Raw genomic sequence first — 20,512 nt, 5'->3', positions numbered from 1 at the left:
ATTGAACTTCTGTGCAGATTTGATGAGGCACAGATATTTTGCAGCCTGACTTCATTTTGTCACTAAAGATTTTGCTGATAACTTGCAGCTAGAAGATCATCCTTAATATTAGATGCTCTGTCTTAAAGGGGAAAAAAATGCTACGAGTGGTGACAGTTGTTTATAAAATACCATCGTGAAGCCATCAGGCTCCAGAGAGTTCTCTGATTAAATTTCATAATAACCTTAATTTCTCTGACTGAATCACTTCATTAAATTTTCTCCTGGCTTCTGGAGACAGGGCAGGAAGACAAATTAAATTCCAATACCTTATGCTATTCATTGGGCTTGGCAGAGTTTCTTAAAAAGTTTAAATGACAATAAAGATAGATTACAGATTCTGGTTTATGCTCAAATCTTAGCATAGATGTCTTCTGTAGATTAGAAGTCATTTCATTTGTGAATGAAATATGGCTTCTGATATTTAAAAAAATGAATCTTACTCAATTGCTGCAGGCTTAGAAGTGATTGTTGGAAATTGGGAGTTGGGTGAGTAGTTTTATTCTTACCACTTCTCTAACAGAATACACGTAAGAAAGGTTTTCTGAAATCTAAAAAGCTTTATCCTAAATTTGAGAGTTTTTTTTTTAATGAATACCATCGTATCAAATTACCAAAAATTCTCCCTTAATATTTTTTTCTTTTGTTATAAAAATAAAATCCATCAGTGGCCATCGAGAAGGGGGGAAGGGTGTGTGTGTGTGTGTGTGTGTGTGTGTGTGTGTGTGTGTTAATGGATGACTATTTGAAGGAAATACTGAGTAATATTCTAAAAAATAGCAATTTAAGCAAGTCTCTCGGCCACTTAGATTTCCTTTTTCTTTTTAGTTTGAGCATTACTAGTCATATTGTGTTGATGTAGAAAGATTGGTAGGATTCAGTACAAATAATAATAGTAAAATAATATTTCTGCTCAGAGTTCATTGTAAATATTAAAATATTTTAAGTAAAGAGTGAAAAGCATATGAGTACTTCTAAATTGCGGCTGTTGCCCAGTGCTCCTGTTCATTCATTCATTCATTCATTCATTTTATCCAACAAGCAGACACTGACCCATGCTGTTTCTAGCGCTGTGCTAAATGCTCAGTAGGCAAAGATGAATGAGTCATGGTCGCTCCCTTAAGGAGCCATCAGCTTTCAAATGCTTGGTCATTTTGGTGGTTTTATTTTTTAATTCTTTTCATCAATATCTGTCTTCCTGCAGATCTGCTAGGTCCTGGGTATATAGCAGTAAAAACAAAACAAAACAGGAATAGTCTTTTTCTTTATGGAGTTATTCTCCAGCCCAGTAATAAAAGTCAACGTGAATAAAGTAAAAAAGCAACCAATACTGAGCTAAACTTTTCAAATAGAGAGTTAGTACAGAGTCATAATCCTTTGGTGAGAGGCTAATTAATATATGCCATAAAATTACAGTTTTTTTTTTTAAAGACTGTATTTTAAGAGCAGTTTTAGGTTCACAGCAGAATTGAGAGAAAGGGACGGAGATTTCCCACATCCCTCGTGACCCCACACGTGCGCAGCCTCCCGCGTTATGAACATCCCTCCCCAGAGTGGGGCATTTGTTGCAGTCGATGAACCTATAGTGACATATTATCACCCCAAATCCATGGTTTACATGAGGGTTCACTCTTGGTGCGATATATTCTGTGGGTTTGGACAAATGTATAATGATACCTGTCTATCCGTATAAAATATCATATAAAATATTTATATGATATTTCTATGATTTATAAAATACTGCCCTAAAAATCCTCTGTGTTCCACTTATTCATCCCTTTCTCCCCCCGGCAACCTTTTCACTGTCCCTGTGGTTTTGCCTTTTCCAAAGTGTCATATTGTTAGAATCATAAAGTATATAGCGTTTTCCAACTGGCTACTGTCACTTGGTAATCTGCATTTAAGATTCCTCCAAGTGCTTTCACAGCTTGATAGCTAATTTCTCTTTAATGCTGAGTAATATTCCATTGTCTAGATGTACCATAGTTTATTTATCCCTTCACTTATGAAGGGCATCTTGGTTGCTTCTGAGATTTGGCAGTTATTATAAATATAGCTTCTATAAATATCTATGCACAGGGTTTTGTGTAGATGTAAGTTTTTAGCTGCGCTGGGTAAATACCAAGGAGTATGATTCTTGGATCATAGGGTAAGAATATGTTTAGTTGTGTAAAAAACTGCCAAGTGGCTGTACCATTTTGCATTCCCACCAACAATGAGTGAGAGTTCCTGTTATTCCATATCTTGACCAGCCTTTGGTGGTGTCAGTGTTTTGGATTCTGATCTTTCTAATAGGTGCGTAGTGGTATCTCTCTGTTTTAATTTGCGTTTCCCTGATGACATTTGATGTGGAGTATCTTTTCATGTGCTTTCATTTGCCATCTATGTATCTTCTTTGGTGATGACCCTGTTAAGGTCTTTAGCCTATTTTTTTAATTGAGGGTATTTTTTACAGAGACTACTTGAAGTTATAGAACCACCAAGAGAGGTAACAAAACTGCATTCTAAAATAGCAGTTGCTAGACTCAGACTTGGGAGATTCTTTCGCATTGTATTTATTGAGAACTTAATATTTCAATAATAATTCAGTAGTGTTAACTATTAAATAGTTATTAAATTGACTATTTTAACTTTGTTTGAAAAAGGTGAAAGGCAGATACCAGCATTAAAGTCCATCTCTGACTCAAATATTGGCAAGTTTTGCTGTCACATCAGATTTTATTATATAGGCAAAGATATTAATTAATTCCAGTTACCTCAATGGTGCCATTCAGATTTATTTAACTCTACTCACTCTTTAATTACTGCTGATCAAAAAGATTGCTCTAGTGAGAGAGATACGTAAATTTTAGCATGTCATTAAAGGGCCAGATACTTTGTTTTAATCATTTTATATACCATTCTTCCAACTATCTATGCTGAAGCACCACATTCGATTTTTTGTTTAGTTTTTTATTCCTATCCAGTCACAAGTCAATACCTCTATACAAGTAAGCTAATAGAAGAATGAAAAATTTAAACACTTACAAAATACAAGCCCTAACTATGTTCAGAGGACATAAAACTAAGTTATCAGATTGCTTTAAAGTTTCTGAATGCTGCCTTTTAACTTCTGTGCCTCCCTCCTATGAATCCATAACACGCTTCTGTAGTCAGTCTGTTCTGTGGCGTCAACCCTGCTTCTCAGTCCCTCAGCAGACGCTCACATGGATGGAGCGTTTGTTGCACAGAGAAGATCTCAACATTATTGTAATAATCTATACCTTGTACTTACGTTTGGTATTGATCTGTTTAAAAATCAGGGTTTTTTTTTTTTTTTAGTTTGGATATGAAACAGTTAAAAATTTTGCATGCTACACACTTCTTTAGAAATTTTAAACGACTCCTCCCCCTTAATCTACTACATTTAAATAGGACTTTTCCTTAACCTGCTCTGTAACCTGCTGTCCCAGCCGTTATCTAGTTTGAGCCTCTTTACAGCTCTGTGAGGTTGCACACTGATTACTTCCCATTTTACCAATGAAATAACTGTGATTTATTTACCTGAGATAATATAGCTGATTAGTGGAAGACATGGCTAGAAACTAGAATTCCTGACTCCTATTTTAGAGCTGAGATCGATCCCCTTCTATCATTGACCTCCATCAGTGTTTTAAATAAAATTGCAACTAAGGTCAAAGCACCAGACCGCTAGTTTCTGGCTCTGGATCTTTTAGGCAATAGTAATATAATTTTTCTCACAGTGAGAATCACCCTTAAAAAAACAAAACAAAGCAAAACAAAATAAAACAAAAACCCATCCTAACCTCAGCACTTCTTTAAATCAGTTCCAGGAACCACTGAACACTCTTTTAACACGCAACATCCATCCTTCATCCCATGATTTCTGATGAAGAATAGTGCTTGCTTTTTTAGCGCCCTCCCCATCTGTTACAATAGCCTGTCCTGTGTACGAAGTTGGAGGCAGAAGGGCTGCCTGCTCTGTCAACCCCGGTTCAGAGATCCACTTCCACCTGTTCATCTGGACCTGCGGATTCAAGGGCTGAAATGCAGTGTCACTGACAGCTGCCTGCCACATACCTGCTCCTGCTGTATGTCCTCCCTTGGGTGGGGAAGTGAGTCCTCTCAGCAAAAGAAATACCGGATTTTTTAATATGAATTAGGTCAGGCTCATACACTGCTAAGGTACTGCATGTTATCTTTTTTGCTTTAGAGGTTTCCCTTGGTGTTCATTTTTATTGGAGGCTCTTGAAATACTTTCAATATATCTTTTTATGGTTTTTAAAACTTAATCACTTCTCCGTGCACTGAATTTTGACACCCAGAAACATAATTTCTTTGCTTTACAATAATTTTAAACTGGAAATTAAGTGCTTTAAAATTATGCACATGTCAAATATACTTTAATATGTGTAGTTAAAAGACAATATAATAAAAAAATGACCTCAAAATTAATGCTAAAAGTCTAGCCATTCCTTTTAATTCTTTCAGTTTACCATATATGTCTACTGCTTTGAAGAGAAATCAAGACGAGGACTTTTAATTTAACCGCTTTAATTTTTTAAACTTAATTAACTTTGTTTTAAATTTAAAATTTTTTTAAATTTAACTTCTTTTAAAGAATTATCTTCAAGATGAACTGGGAGTGAACCAAGTGTAATAAAGGTGTTCTTTTTTAAAAAGACATATACATCTTCACATGACGCACTGGGCAGTGTAGGAGTGGGTTTCCACCGCGTGAATGTCTCATTTTAGAAAATTGTGGCATAATTCTCTCTTCTTTGCTTTAAAGTGATTGATAATTGATGATTAAGTGATTAATAATTGAATCCACTGCATTCTGTTTTTTGTGCTTTTAAAGAAAATTAATAAAGCTGGGTGTTTTTATTTTGTTTTTTATTTTTAATGTTACCTAAAGTTTGGTTATGTCCTCAAATGAAAAATATTTCTAGCTGTGTCTTGTGTGTGAGCCTTCAGCTTAATCCGTTTGTGGCCATAGGTATTATTTTTCTCTGAGTCTTTTCTTAACTATTCTTGTTATGAATTCCCTCTTTGTTTTACCATTAAATTATTTTTTTAGGCGAGGCAACCCTTGGTTGACCTCACAGATTGCAAGGGCCTTGTTAGCTTACAATCCCTTATTTTTTTTACTTTTTACACCTACAGCACCTGATCATTCTAGGTGGATCCCCATCTACGTACTAACCAGGCCTGACCCTGCTTAGCTTCAAAGATCAAAAAATAATTTTTAAAACAAGTTTAAGAGGAAGCTTAACAATTTTTAAAAACTTTATACAAACATATGCTCAACATAGGAAATGAGGAAAATTATGAGATAAGAAAAGTTATCGAAAATCTCACCACCAGAGATAAATACTGCTTTTAACTTCCTTTCCTTCTGGTCATGTCTATGCCTTTTTTGCATATTTGAGATCATACGGTGTAACCAATATGTATAGTCAATGTATGTATCCTCCTTTTTAAAAACTAGCATTATATCATAAGGATTTTCCACAAGAATTATTTTTCTTGAACATTTTCACAGTTATGTACTATTCAGTTGTTTAAGTACAGCTTAATTTTCTTGATTATTCTCTCATTACAGACATTCTGTTTGTTTCTAGTATATTTGCTGGTATATACTGCAGTGAACATTTTTGCATAATGTCTTTTCTTAATTAGAATGATCTCCCTAGAATATGCTCCCAGTTTCAAAATTTTGTAATGTGAAGGAATGAATGCTTTTAAAGATTTTTATACACACAGGCAGATGGTTGTACAAAGAACTCTACCGACATTATACTGTTTGGACTTTTTTTCCCCCACTAGGAGAAGGTCCAAGATCTTTGTCACCCTAAAAAGATTAAGAACCACTGATGTATGTTTATAAAAGAGAGTTTATTTCTTGAGACCATCCTGTCTTTTGGCTTTCCAGAAGCCTAGCAGCAAGCATGGGCTAAAGTAGACGTGTGAGAAACTTGTTGAGACTGTGGTCTTGGTAAGACTGACATGCCATGATGTGCCATCACACCCGAGGATGCCCCTCAGGAAAACCGATGTGCCTCGGGCTGCGAGAGTGGTGATGACTCTTTCTTAGTGTCAGCTTGAGAAACTGCGTTTTGTTTACTTCATATTTATTTGTCAGTGGCAGAAAAATAGATTTTTGAAAACCATTCCATGTTTCTGTGAAATCAGAATAGCAATCCTAGCAGCTCAGTTTCATGTTCTTATGTGCCAGAGTGACTAACTGAAAATAACTGCTTTCTCTTTTTCTCTGTAAAAATAAAATCACATGAGATGAATATACCACTCTAAGGTATATTACATTTTCCTACGGCCTGATAGTCACCTAGGCTAGTGGGCCTCATAGTAGGTTATTACTACTTTTTGAAGTACTAATTGGAAGTTTAGTAGTTTCAGAAGTTTAGCCCTTTCTGAACTATTTTATTACTGAACTATTTTATTGCTAGCCTTTTCTGAAGTATTTTATTACAAATTCTAGTTAATAGCATTGTATTGGTTTGAAAATAAAGGGAATTTTTATTGAATGAACTTACTGAAATTAGCAGTGATTATAAAGAATATGTTTAGGTTTTTGTATGTTAAAAATCTCAAGGATACATATCAGTTTATGTAGTCAAAAGTTATGAAAAACTTGTGGATGCCTTGCTCCCTGGAGAGAGTAAAGCTGTTAAAAACACGGGCTCTGGAGTCCGAGACGCTGGATTTTGAATTCTGCCTCTGTCACCTCCCCGCTGTATGGCTTTCAGCAATTAATTCTGTGCCTTGGTTTTCTTATCGGCAGAATGGTACCCAGCTCAAACGGTTTTTGCAAGAATGAAAAGAGGTGTGATGCACTTGGAATAGTGCTTGTTACCTCGTAAGTGTTCTACCTCTGCCTCACCCCGTCATCGTCGTCGTCATAGAGGTCATCACCTTGGAAATCAGCATTCAGTGAAGCACTGTCAGTGATGAGTTGATTTACCTGGTTTTTATTTTTGTTTTTAATCTCTTCCATGTTTCTTGTCAAGCCTTTGGATATTCTATGCTTACTTTGCTAACTTTATGCCTTGACTGACACCCGGGCAGGCTGTCCTCGGTGTGCGCCGTAGTAATGGCAGCCTCCCTGTCCATTCATTCATAGACACCACGATAAATGTGTCACTTAACATTGTTGTACAAGGTAAGAGAAGGAAATCTTTTTAATAGAAAAATGAAAAACTCGAATGACTTAAGGTCATCAGAAGATGATGGCAAAATAAAATGGAGCTGTTTGATTAGACTTGACGGTTCCAAGTACTGTGCATAATATTTGCCAGAATTTCATCTTTAGTCACAAAGGGATATCAGATTTCAGCTGTACCATCCGATAGCTTTTGTATGACCGAGGGTGGAATGAGTCAGAGCAAAAAGAAATGGAACTGGAAAGAAATGGAAAATTAATTTTAAGTTAACTGCATCATATTTTTAACGTTCTCATATAAATATAATCCCTTTACTACATGATAAATCAGAGAATAAATTAGGAAAACACCCTGTATTATTCTCTGTGAAAGCAGTGTCTTGATATGCTACTCCTGATCCTCCTTTGCATTTCATCGTGAACATCATTATGTATACTAAAAAACAGACAGTAGTATTTATGGATACATATTCTGAGGGTTTTTTTTTTTTCTTCCTGTTCCCTAAATGATACCTCTTACAAGATGGAAGGCAAAAAATAGAGCTCTAGCCTTGTATACGGCCACGCGTCTGAGAAACGGAGTAAGTTCCTCTGTGATGATCTAATTATCGTCTGCAGTCATCATGGAACCATTTGATAAGTTTTTGGTTAGAGTAGAATATCAGTGAGAACATAGTCATGGACTTGATCAGGAATAATTTGGTTTTATTCCACGGCTGCAGCAATAATTTTGGTTACAAAAAGGCAAGAGTATTGTTAAGTGAGAGTTTGAACAGCTCAGAATTCACAGTGCTGCTATATCATTGAGAGAGTCGGCTTGACGTAGGACAAAAACCACTTTATTCCTACTTTTACTTATGAGAGAAACTCATTAATTTTTTTGTATAAAGTTAGTTCAAAATGTTTTTCCCTTATTTCGCATGTCGGGGTAAATCATAACCTAATACAGTGAAGGAGCGAAAAACATTTGACAAGACATGACATTGTTTCGAGTGTCAGTATTAGCCGTTTCTCTGGTAGAAGTAGTTGCCAAAGATGAGACTTTAAAATATGATGTAAAAGCAGAATAAAGAGCCCTTAAAGTGTACATTAATTGCATATTTTTAAAAGTTCCTCAAGTTAATTTTTTTAAATTTTTTTTTGTAAATTTCTAGAAAATAGAAGTCATCATCAAGCATTCTGGTAAAATAGCTTAGCATTGTGGCTAAACGCTCAGGGTTAGGAGTCACACAGACCAGGGTTCGAATCCTGGATTCGTCACTTAGTAATTGCGTGGCATCACACATGTTATTTCTTCTCCCTAATCTTTGACTTCCTCACCTATAAGATGTGAGAATGAAATTGCAGGACCTGTCATAGGATTGTTGTGGGGGACTAGAATGTGTAATGTACTTGACAGTGTCCTGTTATTTTATTTTTTTTTAAGTAACACTTTTCATTGCTGTCCCCACCAAGACCCATCTAAAAAATATAAAGCGAACCCTCCTTTAGAAATATGGGGCCCGGGAGATAGCATGTTTTCTATTGGATCGATATTATTATTTTGTATATGGGCGTCGGAATGAGGGAAACCAAAATGGCAGAGAATTTAGGAGAAAAGAAGATAAGTAATAGAAACTCAGTGTGCAAAAGGAGTAGAAGACTCTTCGTTTGGAGTTTGTAGTCTGGTTGGGGGAGAAAAAACTAACACCTGGGATAGTTAGAGGATTATAAAAGTACTAGGGAGCAGAAACTCATGAGAGGGGGAAATATCACTGAAAGTAGAATAGATGGGAGGGGCTGTATCTTTATAAGTGGAATTGGAATTGAACTTAGGAAGAAAGAAGAGGAAACCAGGGCAGTGCCGCAGGCTCAGGCTGACAGCATGACCAAACTGAGAATGCTTTTTTATGGTCTCCTGAAGGGACCTAAATGATGAGCTAATGAGTCCTGAGAACAGCTTGAATGAGTAAAAATGGGTAACATTAGAAGGGCCAGGCAAAGGATTTTGAATCTGGTATGTTAAAAAAAAAAAAAAGCAGAGACTTTTCAGTTTTTAGAAAGAAAGCTACCATGCGTGGTCAGAGCACTGTTTAACACAGGTAAGTCTGAGCAGTATGTCGAGTAGATTAAACAGGGAGCCCGGTGAAGTAATTCAGACAGCAGCGGGGGCACGTGGGTCCCAGGGGAGAGAACGGCGCCAGGGGCCGCACCGTTCGTCCTTCCTCTTGCAGGAGAGGGGCCGCCGCCTCCTGACCAGGCCGCTCCTGCCTCTGCTTCGGCCCCCACTCCTCCCACATTCTCAGGAACTTTCTATTCTTGATTACTCCTTCTCTCACATGTATTTTTTTTTTTTAATTAAAAGAATTGCAGTGACATTGGTTGATAAAATCAAGTAAGTTTTGAGTGTACAATTCAGCACTATGTATTACTGTATCTCATGTTCACCACCCAAAGTTAAATTTCCTTCTGTCACCAAATATTTGACCCCCTTCTCCCCCATCTACCTCCCACCACCACCCCTCCCGCCCCCTTCCCTCTGGTAACCCACTCATCCCCTGTCCACGTCCATGAATCTCTGTTTGTCATGTTTGTTGCTTTCAGTTTTATATCCCACATTTGAGTGAAATCATGTAGTTTCAACTTTTTGTGACTTATGTCACATTGCATGACTATCCCCAGATCCATCTCTGTTGTTGCAAATGGCAGTATTTCATCTTCTTTTATGGCTGAGTAATATTCCATTATATATACGTACCACAGCTTCTTTATCCAATCATCTATCGTAGGACACTTCGGTTGCTTTCATGTCCTGGCCACCATCTCATATGTACTTTAACACGTCACCCTTGCCTTTCTTTAAAAAGAATCAGTACTTTCCCATTAAAAACACAACGAAACAAACCAAAAACCCTCACTCCACCTTGTTTTCTCCAGTTACCTCTTCATTTCTGTTCTTTCCCTCACAGGCAAACTTTTCACAAATGCTGTCTGTTTTTGCTCACACGATTTCCACACCCTCTAACTCCACACTTCAACTCACTCCTGTTAGGCTCTTGACCCCATTACACCCCTAGAATGGCTCTCGCTAAAGTTATCAGTCGACCTCCCCTCACCAACTCCCATCTTCATGTCGCTTGGTTTTTAAACAGCGCCTAACACTGTTGACCGTTCCCTCCGTCCTGGACGCACTGTCTTTGTTCTGGCTTTCTTCCTGCATACCTGGCCAGTCCTCTGTCTCCGTGGTGGTCTCACCCGCCTCCACCAGTCTTTCAAGGGTTTGATCAAGGCAGGGGGCAAGGCCTTTTCCTCTTCTCACTCGATCATCTCTCCATAAATAAATCCATCCAGGTCCTTATGTCAGTTATTGCCTGTGTAAAGATAGCTGTCAGATTTCTATTCTCCGGTCCAGATCTCTTCACTGAAGTACATGTTCTGTTTCTGCCTTCTCTTGACCGTTTCAGAAGCACTTCAAACTCAACATATCCAAAAAGGAATTTGTCGTTTTCATTTTCAGTCTTTTTTGTTTCCTCTTTCTATGCATAGCGTCCACTTATACAAGTTGGAAACCTGAAAGCGGTCTCTGACACCTCCGTCTCTTCACCAGACAGGTCTAGTCTGTCATGAAATCTCTCCATTTCGTAATTAGCCCTCACGCACTCTAGCCTCCTTCCAGCATGCTCTCTTACTCCTCAGGCAGTGGGCTCTTTTAAAAATGCTCCCGTTTCTTCCAGGAGCATTAACACTGTCAACTGACTTTTCATTGCTCTCATATTAAGACCACGCTTATTCCCATGGACACCAGACCCTGTTTGGTCTGGCCACTGTCCGTCTTCAGCCTCGTTGGGCACCAGGCCCCCCCTGACTCTTTGCACTCCAGCCACATTTAGTCCGTCTTACTGACCACAGGCCTTCTCGCTGTCAGGACTTTGCCCCAAATATTCTCTACCTAGAATATCTTCCCTCCTCTCTTTACCTAGTTAGGTTCTCCTCACCTTCAGGAACTGTTCATTCTCAAGGAGGCCCACCCAACTTCCCACGTCAGATCAGCCCTCCTGAAATGCCTTCACAGCACCGTATCTGTGTGGTTATTTGATTATATGTCCTCCCTCCCCCACCACACACACACACACACACACATACACACACACACACACACACACTGCACAGGGAACGTGTTTGCTCATCCTTATATCTGAGTAGCCTATCCTAGTACAGAGTAGGTACTCAGTACGTATTTGTCAATCCATCAGTTAGACATTTCAAAAGAATGTCTAGGGCAGAAAAGCAAGAGGGTCACGGAAACACCTCTAGCCCTCTAGATGACAGAAAATAGAGCATTTCTTTGCAGCTGGTCAGGGGGTAATTATAAGCAGTCCTGAGGGCCCTCTAGGTCCCCACTTCTGGGGCCACTGCCAGTGTTATGTGTCACAGAACTGGCGAGTGAGTCATGTTGCAGAACTGAGACTGAAATACTTCCCTTGCCTACCCTTCAAGCCTTGGAATTCTTAGTATTTTAACATCTTGCCTGCAGTTTTTAGCCCTGGTGACCACTCCTTCCTTGAAATTCTCTCCCATGTTGCTTTTTCCAGTATTTTATTTCTAAATATTTTTCTTGTCCCTCTGAAAACATCTCAGCTCCTCTCCTCGTTCATTTGCTCCCTCAGAGTATGCGTTCCGGAACTCAGCTCCAACCTGGCAGGCTCCCCTCTCGTGGCTCCATTTCTAAGAGAATAAAGTCTGAACCTCTTGGCATTTCTTAAGAAGCACTCTGAGGCACTGCCAGTATCTTCAGTCTCATCTCCTGCCACCTCCCCCATATGTCCCCTGCACTTGTTACACCAAACCATTTGGAGTGCCCTGAAAAATCCATGCTTTTTTATGCTTTGGGCCTTTGCCTCAATCTGGAGTGGCTGCCAATCCTCCCTACCCCCGTGCCCTAACCAGCCAAGCTGTTCCCACCGTCCTTGTGCAGGGGAGTGTCCACCGTTTTTGGAACATAGATCATGTCACTTATAGCCTTCTCGGGTGTTCCTTCTCCAAGGCTATGTATGACACCCTCAGAAGTAGGGCCTTTTTCTATAACATAGTGCTTTAGAGAGTGCCTGGCAGATATTAGACCTGTAATAAATATTTGGATAATTAAAAGGACAATTCTTTTAATGATGCATATAAATACTAACTCCTATGCCACATAACAAACTAGAGTATTGCTGGCTAAGCATTCTCTCCTGAGATCAGGCCTGTTGATATTTGAACAGTAAAATGTCAAGTTTATTGCATAAATAGCCTTGGTCTACTTTGAATGTATTATTTTCTGTCTCACATAATTATATTTCCTTGTCACACCCTCCTAAAATGGATTTCTAATCATGACATGGTAGTAAAATGTTGCTCCACACTTCAAGTTGATGTATCTGCCCTGAGAACTTGGAGGAGTTTTCTTTCTTGAGATGATTTTTTTCTTTTTAGATTTGCAAGAGAATATTTTTACACCAATCAAAATGTGTGTGTTCTAAAGCCCCACATTGCAATACTTTTTTATGAGCTGTTATGAAAGCCAGGCTTCAGGGCAAAGCAAGGAAGCACTGGAAGAAAAGCTATTTTATGCATTTCCAGCTGCAAAAAGTAGTAACATTTCAAGTGGGAGTGATGTGTTCATTCTAGAATTTCTCCCCTAGAGGGATAATAGGACATTGCTTTTTCAGCTTTCGAAAGAGTATTGCAAACAATTCGCTCCCAACACGAATGCCACATTTGACCTCCTTCTGCTCTCACTCAGTAAAGTGTTTTTCCTTACTATCGTAAGAATTATTGATGAATTCCGTTAATGATGTAACTTCTGATAAAGTTTTCCAGAAGGTTTGGAAATCATACGCTTTCACTGGGGTTGCCAGATGTGAAGGAGAACTGGAGAATTAGAATTAAACTGTTTAGCTTTGGCCAGTATTGATTGGATCATGAAGTACTTTGTTCCCAGAAATGAGAATCAAAGGATAAGACTAAGTAGTAGGCAGTGTCCTGGTTTCAAAAAAAGACGTTAGCAGTCAAAGACTGATGTTAAAATGATTTAAATATGATCTAGAAAAGAGAGTGAAAAGAGATCCTTAGCTTTTCTAGGTGAGAAAGTAGAGTTGATGGGCACAAGCTTAAAGTTCCGCAGTACGTGAGTGGGCAGAAGAGAAGCAGATGGGTCCTCATTTTCCATCAATTCAGCTTTTAAGTAGTTCCTCCTTTCTCCACCTGATGAAATGCCAAAATTGTTCCTTTGAAGGGTCTTATTCAGCAGGGTTAATTTCTTATTTCTTATCCTACTCAACTCTTTGGTTTTAAAATGTATATTTTCTGTCTCCATATGCATACATAATATATATGCATACATGAATAATTTATGTCTTTAAAAATCTTCACAAGTTTTATTTTATAATCTTTCTCGCATTGCTTTGCTTTCATTTTTTTTCTCCTCACTCATTCTCCCTTTAACTTTCTTGTTTTTAGACAGGTCGCTTTGTAGAAATAACAGTAGGATATATATTATAAAATATTGATAATTTTATTAAAATATTTTGTGTAATTTTTGTTTCTTTAGAATGTAAATACCACTTAGGAGCTTTCTTTTTAAAATTCAGTAATTTCTTAGCTTCCAAACAGTTAAAATCTACCTACTATATCATTTTATGATATATTTTTAAATGTCGTATTTTTAAATATATTTTATACATTTTAAGAGATATTATAGCATGCCTTTTACTACCTGGGGGAGATGGAGCTTTTAAATGACATTGGTGTACCTTGTGTATATAGTCCAGTCTTGACGTTTGTGTTCTTACCACTGAAATAATGACATAAATTTGACAAATACAGCTTCGTCACCTTTTGAAATATACTACAAAATGATTTATTGATCATTTGCTTCATAATCATGTTTGATTCTTAAAATTCACTTAAAATCAGCTGAAGATTTAATAGTAAATATTTGCAATAAGAAAGACTTTTTTCAACCTTTGAGGTATATACATGATTCAGTTCATGACCTGAGGCAAGAAATTTTATTAAGACCTCTAAAAAAATAAAAATTCCTTGGATTTCATAAATATATTTAACTTTCATGTCTTCATAGTCTTCTTGGTTAGTTGTCTATGTGCCTTTGATCTGAGCCATTTACACAATCTTACAAATAAAAGTTTTTGTAAAAAGATAAACAATGTGTTGGGTTTCTTTCTCCTACTGTGGACATTAACCTGTAATTTGGTCCTTTAACTGTCCATTTCTTCTTTTACTTTATTCCTCCTTGAGTTTTACCTGATATTTTCCTGACCTGACTTAGAATCGCTATCCTAACACTGTTTTACAAGGACCAAATTTAGTGGGAAGCCATTTGCAAGATAAATTGGCCCAGAGGACTAGGACTAACACCCCCACAGATTTACTTTCTTGTGTTTAAATAAAGTGCTCATTTTCCATAAAGTACCAAATTTCGCTTGCAGACATGGATGATTTATCCAAATCTAAAAGAGAAGAAACTAAAAAAAAAAAAAAAAAAAAGATTATTCAAATTTTAGACTTGTAGAGAAAGTAATGTTTTTTAGTTATCTTATTTGGAGTCCCAAAATGCTAGATTAAACCAAGCCAAGCAGTGGCTGGAGTAAAACAGGGATCTGTTATTTCTAGCAAGGAAATAATAGATGACCTCCAGCTAGCTCTCCATTTCCTTAGTCTGTGAAGAAACACACTTGAGTACCTACTGTCTGCTCCAGCTGGGGACGCAAAGATAAATAATACTCTCACGATCCTCAAAGAGCCCTCAGTCTGATTGGGAAGAAATATGTAAACAGACACTGAGGCAGCACCAGGAGAGCAGTGCTAGAAACATCCGCAGGACTGAGGAGGACACAGGAAGGTTACCTGGAGCCCCTTCCTGAGTTTAGAACTGCTGCTGGCTTGAACCAGTGGGTACTTAAACGGTAATGTCTCATTTACATAATAGAACATTAAAGATTATAGTGTTAATACAGAGATAGGTTTTGTGTGATATCTCCCTTTTTCTGGTTGTAATGTGAATTTATACATTGAAAATTGACAGCTTTTATTCCTAAGGAATTTGCAGTCTCCCTCCATACCTTTAAAAATGCAGTGCATTGACATGGTTTTTAAAAAAGTCAATTTTATCCTAATTTTAAGCAATTTGATCACTTATTTAGTTGAACTAAATTTTGTTTTAAATTGAACTGTTACTTCTGAGGAAATTGAATGGGTTTTATTACCCATGCTTACTAATACCACCATCAAGGCCAATAAACTAGACCTACTCATGTAATCTAGAATATAAAAGATCAAACATAAGAATATTTTTATATTTCATAAGTTTTTCTCTTTAATATGGCCTCTCACATCTGAAGCATTTTAGATAAATGTATGTCCTATAAAGAACTTCATACTTGTTCATTAAGTTTGGATTTTAGTGAAATAAAGGTAATATTCTTGTCAGTTGAAGAGTGATTTTCCTAAATTCTGAATGAAGAGGTACCTCTTCATAGAGATAAAAAAAGAAAAGTGTACTCACATATAATATCCAATGATATGAGTGATATTAAATATCAAAAACCTACTGAAATATCTATGTACTTGAAATAGAGATGACCAAAGAAATTGGACACTCACTAATTGATAATTTGAGATACCATCAGTGCACAATTATTATCCAAAGATGGAACATTTAAAACTGATGTTTCAATATTTTTATCAATACTAAATTAAAATAAACCAACTGATGGGAAGAAACCTGTTTAACCTTTGTTGGGATTCTTAGATGATTTTAAATACTTAGAAGGAATCAGAGTTTTCTACTTTAAGCATCCAGATTTCACGTTTACCTGGAAGAAAAAGCCTTGAGGGGATTGGAAACCACTGGGCTGACTGCATGCCTTTGCCTTCTGCTTAAAAAGGGAATTCATAACCTCCAAAGGGAGTGGACCCACAAGGGGGCTCATTCCAACCATCCAAAAATGTAGATAATTTTAGATAAACTGCAGGAGATTATCTTCAATAACTGAAATAGTTGATTGCCCAAGAATGGTTTGTATTTTTCTACTGAAAATATAATTATTTTCAACACTTTTAGTTTTCTCATTACTTAATTCAGGCAAATTACAAACTCTCTTGTCTCATCCTAATTATGAGAAAGAAATTGTGTTTAAGATGGGAGAAAAGAGCCCAAGACTTAAAATTTGCCATATCTAGATATTCTGTAATTGAGTATGATTATTCTACAAGATGCACAGAGACTTCAGAAAATTATCGTGCCGGTGCAGATGGATGTTGCTTTGAGAATACCGTACGATACGCATGAAAATTCAAATCTGCAAATGCTGACTAACTAGTTGTACAACTATGAGATTTATTGGGAAGATCTTTTATAAAGGAAATCTCCCTTTTATTAAGATGACTGAGTATTCGGAAATGATATATAGCCAACTTTTCAGGAAGACATTTAGAATTTTAGTATTTTTCGCAATAGTACAGGATAAATCTGTATTATAGTTTGTATTTTATATTTTGCTTATTAGACTTAGGAGGGGTGGCATTTAATTTACTTAAAATGCCTTTGTACGAACGTGGTAAAATCTTTCCAAGAAGGTGGTTTAAAATGCAGCACTAACTTACTCATTTGTCACTGTGGTTGTCATAGTGTTCCTTGTTCGTTTTGAGAGAGAATAAAAAGAGCAATTGTTAGATATTACGTAATAGCAGCTCTCCGCAGTCCCATCTCGGTGTTTCAGTCCCTAGAGGAAGCCTGGGTGAGACTGGAACCTGCACAGTACTTAGCCTTGGACTAGTGGTCGCCCTGCCGGCGTCTAACGTAGTGACGTAGAGCACTAGAGTCATCGACCAGATTTCTTTTGGTGGAGCAGTTACGGTGACATCAACTGTGCAGTTCTCTCCATTATGGTTTATATTCTGGCCTGGTACTTAGAAAAAAAGAAAAAAGAAAGGGGGGGGGCGGGTAGAGAGAGAGAGAGAGAGAGAGAGCGAGAAAGAAAAGGAGTGTCTCTTAAGTAAGTCTATTTCTTCCAAGAGACAGTTCTTCTATCAGAATGTAATACTTTTTCTTACTGATGAGCCACATCCTTCTCCATTTCCAGTTCTGCCCTAGTTGCCAACAGAGTCATCGTCATTGACCTCAGATCTCCTAGTTTGAGGTCTTAAAGTGTACTTAGAATGGGATCCTTTTCCGTAAGGGAGGATATCCTAACTATTCAAGGACTGGTAAATTCTCTGTCTAGTCTAGGGTTTATCCATTTTAACCTGGTTAAGCCAAGGCAAATTGCTTGATGCTGCCCCTCGTCACATGCCCAGCAGGGCCACTGACTCCCAGTGCAGTCAATGCTCAGTCCTCTGAAAGGAGCAAGACTGGATGGGCTTCATTTTTCAGCACAAAATGTTAGTGGGAGACAATTTAGCTTAGAGTCAGTTTTAGGTAACTGGAGAGAAACAAAGGTACAGACACTGGGGTGCCCCACACCCCCACGCACATCCTACCGCACGCTGGTGAGAGTCTGGGGAGACGCAGCCTGCGAGCACACCCTGTTTCTTATGAACTCCAGCACCTCTTTGTTTTTAAAACCTCCTTCCTATTCTCTTTGCCCCTGTCTCTTCTGCTCCTTTAAGGTAAGTGCAGCTAGAGAAAGAACGCTGATGTGATTTTCCTACTTAAAGATGGTTTTTAAATCATAGAATTATATTTGACTTGTCATGTTTTCAAGTTCTGCGGCTCATGCAGAATGGCAACCAAATAGTGTGTGTCTTGTTAGCAGTGGCCACTTGCTAAAGCTAAATTGTAATTTTTCAAGAGATCATGTGACTGCAGAAGCTCATCATTAAGAGCTTGGTTTTCCAGGATTCTCCTGTAATTTCAAATCTAAACAAGCCTATTTTACTTGCATTTGCTCTAAAGATCAGTTTTATAAATCCATTCATAGTCATATCATTTCTACCAAGGCATGGCCATGTTGGAAAAATATCACACATGCATAGGATTTAGGAATGAGAGAGGAACTTTGTAAATTTCAAAGTATACAATGAATAGTCTGACCTGATTTCTGATAATCTTTTATTACCATATGGTGATAAGTGATTATATTTTTCAGTACGTTTCCACTTTTATGAACTTCCTGATCTTAGAAGATTACCTACCGATTCTCTTTTCCATTTCTAGTCAACAGCGATTCATTGAGTTTGACCGTACAGTAAATCAGCTGGTGCTCGTGAAGGTCTCGCAGAACCAGTCCCGGGTCTCACAGACTCACAAAGGCATCTGCTGGTTCTCATTCGCTCTCAGGCAGAAGCGTGTAGTTTTCCTTCTCATGGGGAGTTGAGCGATTACACTGCTTTATATCCATTCTTTGAATCGCATAACATAAAGATTTGACATGATTATTCTTAATTGGCTTGGGACTAGACGGACAATTTTCATATTTGGTTTTGCCTTCAGATTTAATGACATACAGGCTTTGAGAAGTGAGCAAATTCAATTTTGCCGGTGGATATTACGTAGCATTATTAAGAATACAATACTGTGCAGAGAATATAAAGTTACATCCATTCTCTTGCCGAATTCATGAAGTACTGCCAGAAAGGTTCTGATCCAAACCCCACTTTCCCATTCCGTATTCTTTGTTCTCTCCTGCCTTTTCTTCTCAGAGTCTCATAACCAAAGCAGAAATTTTAGGATTTACTTATTTATTCAGTAAATACTTATTGCAGAATTACATACCAAGCTAAGGAATGCAGTGGTGAAAGACGTGGCCCGTACCCTTTCACAGGGGTTGCGGAGTGAAATGTTCCCATTGCCTGGCTTTGTAAATAAAATATTATTTGGAGACAGCCATGCCCATTCATTTACATATAGTCTGTGGCTGCTCTTGCACTATAATAGCTGGCTAGAATAATTGTAATAGAGACCCTACTGTCTGCAAAGCCAAAAATGGTGGAGAAATAAGTGCAGGCTGGAGCCCGAAGAGATTATCGAACTTGTCAAGGATAAAGTGGGCCAGTGGTGGAATGTTGTAAGCAGGGAAAGTAACGTGTTTGTATTTGAATTCTAGGAAAGTCACTCTGGCTGCTGTGTAGAAAAAATAATGAAGAGAGACAGTAAGTGCCTGTGTTGGAATGACAAGCACTAAAGCATAGTGAAGAGCATGGGCTCTTGAGTCGGACCACCCGGATTCAAATTTCGGCCCTACCACATAATGATTCTGACATTAAGTAACTTCTCTGTCAGATTTCCTGTCTGTAAAATGGGAATGGTAATCACAGAACCTAACTCTTGGGATTAAATAAGTTAATATACGTGAAGCACTTAGAACATAGTGTTTGCAATCATCGCTATCATTGCTAGTATAGTAATTCTGTTAAGAGGTGAGGGTGGCCTGAACTAAGGCTGTGGCAATGACAGTGGTGGAGAGAAATGGCCAGAGTCAGCAGCTACATAGGTGATAGAATTGTTGGGAATGTCAGCAGGGTCAATGAAAGAGAACTGAAAGTCGAAGATGCAAATGCAGGTTTCGGACTTGATCGGTTGAATGAATGGTGGATTAAGTCCCCAAAGTAGAAAAGATGGGAATCAAAAACAGTTTTGTGATGTGGGATCAGTGATCAGTTCAGTTTGAGGTATCTTAAATTTATGTACCAGATTAATGTAAGTAGGACTGTTGAGGAAGCAGTTGACTATAAGGTCCAGAGATCAGAGCTGTGATGTGGGCTGAGGACATAGATATAGGAGCCATCAGTATAAATCTGGTCACCTAGCTTGGAGGAGAGTGAGATAATCCAGAATGAGGGTGGAATGACAGGTAGACTTCTAACAACTATGAAGAACACCAACAGTTAAAATTTAGATAAAGAATCCTTAAATCAGAGAAAAGATCAAAACAACTTTTTGAAGGAAGATAAGCATGAATTTTGAATACATTAAATATTCTTTTGTTGAGGTGGCTGAATTTGAGAAATATTTAAATTTGCAATTTTTGTATTAGCACAGACCAGTCTAAACCATACCACATATTTCACAATTTGGCTGTCTTGATTTCATGTACTATTATATTGCCCATTCTTCCAATATGCAGTTTCCTCCCATGGAATATTGGAAAACAAGTGGATTCTATAGCCATGGATGTTCACATCTGATGGATTTTTCAATCTACTTTCCTATATTTATTGGCATTTCTTTCCCCTCATTTTTTACCTCCCCAGTTAGTGATTCACTGGAGCCTTAATGTAAAAATCTAAAGAGGAGAATGTGTTTCTCCTTTT

General features: G+C 37.7%; 1 protein-coding gene across 3 annotated transcripts in view; it reads left to right on the top strand.

The window, feature by feature from the left end:
- Positions 1-20,512, top strand: part of GALNT7 (polypeptide N-acetylgalactosaminyltransferase 7) — a 114,168-nt gene that overhangs the window by 39,482 nt on the left and 54,174 nt on the right. The window lies entirely within an intron of this gene.

The sequence above is a fragment of the Rousettus aegyptiacus genome, unplaced genomic scaffold, assembly GCF_014176215.1.
Source record: "Rousettus aegyptiacus isolate mRouAeg1 unplaced genomic scaffold, mRouAeg1.p scaffold_m13_p_16, whole genome shotgun sequence".
In the NCBI taxonomy this organism is placed as follows: domain Eukaryota; kingdom Metazoa; phylum Chordata; class Mammalia; order Chiroptera; family Pteropodidae; genus Rousettus; species Rousettus aegyptiacus.
The sequence above is the reverse complement of the archived record's forward strand: the minus strand, read 5'-3'. Positions and strand labels throughout refer to the sequence as shown.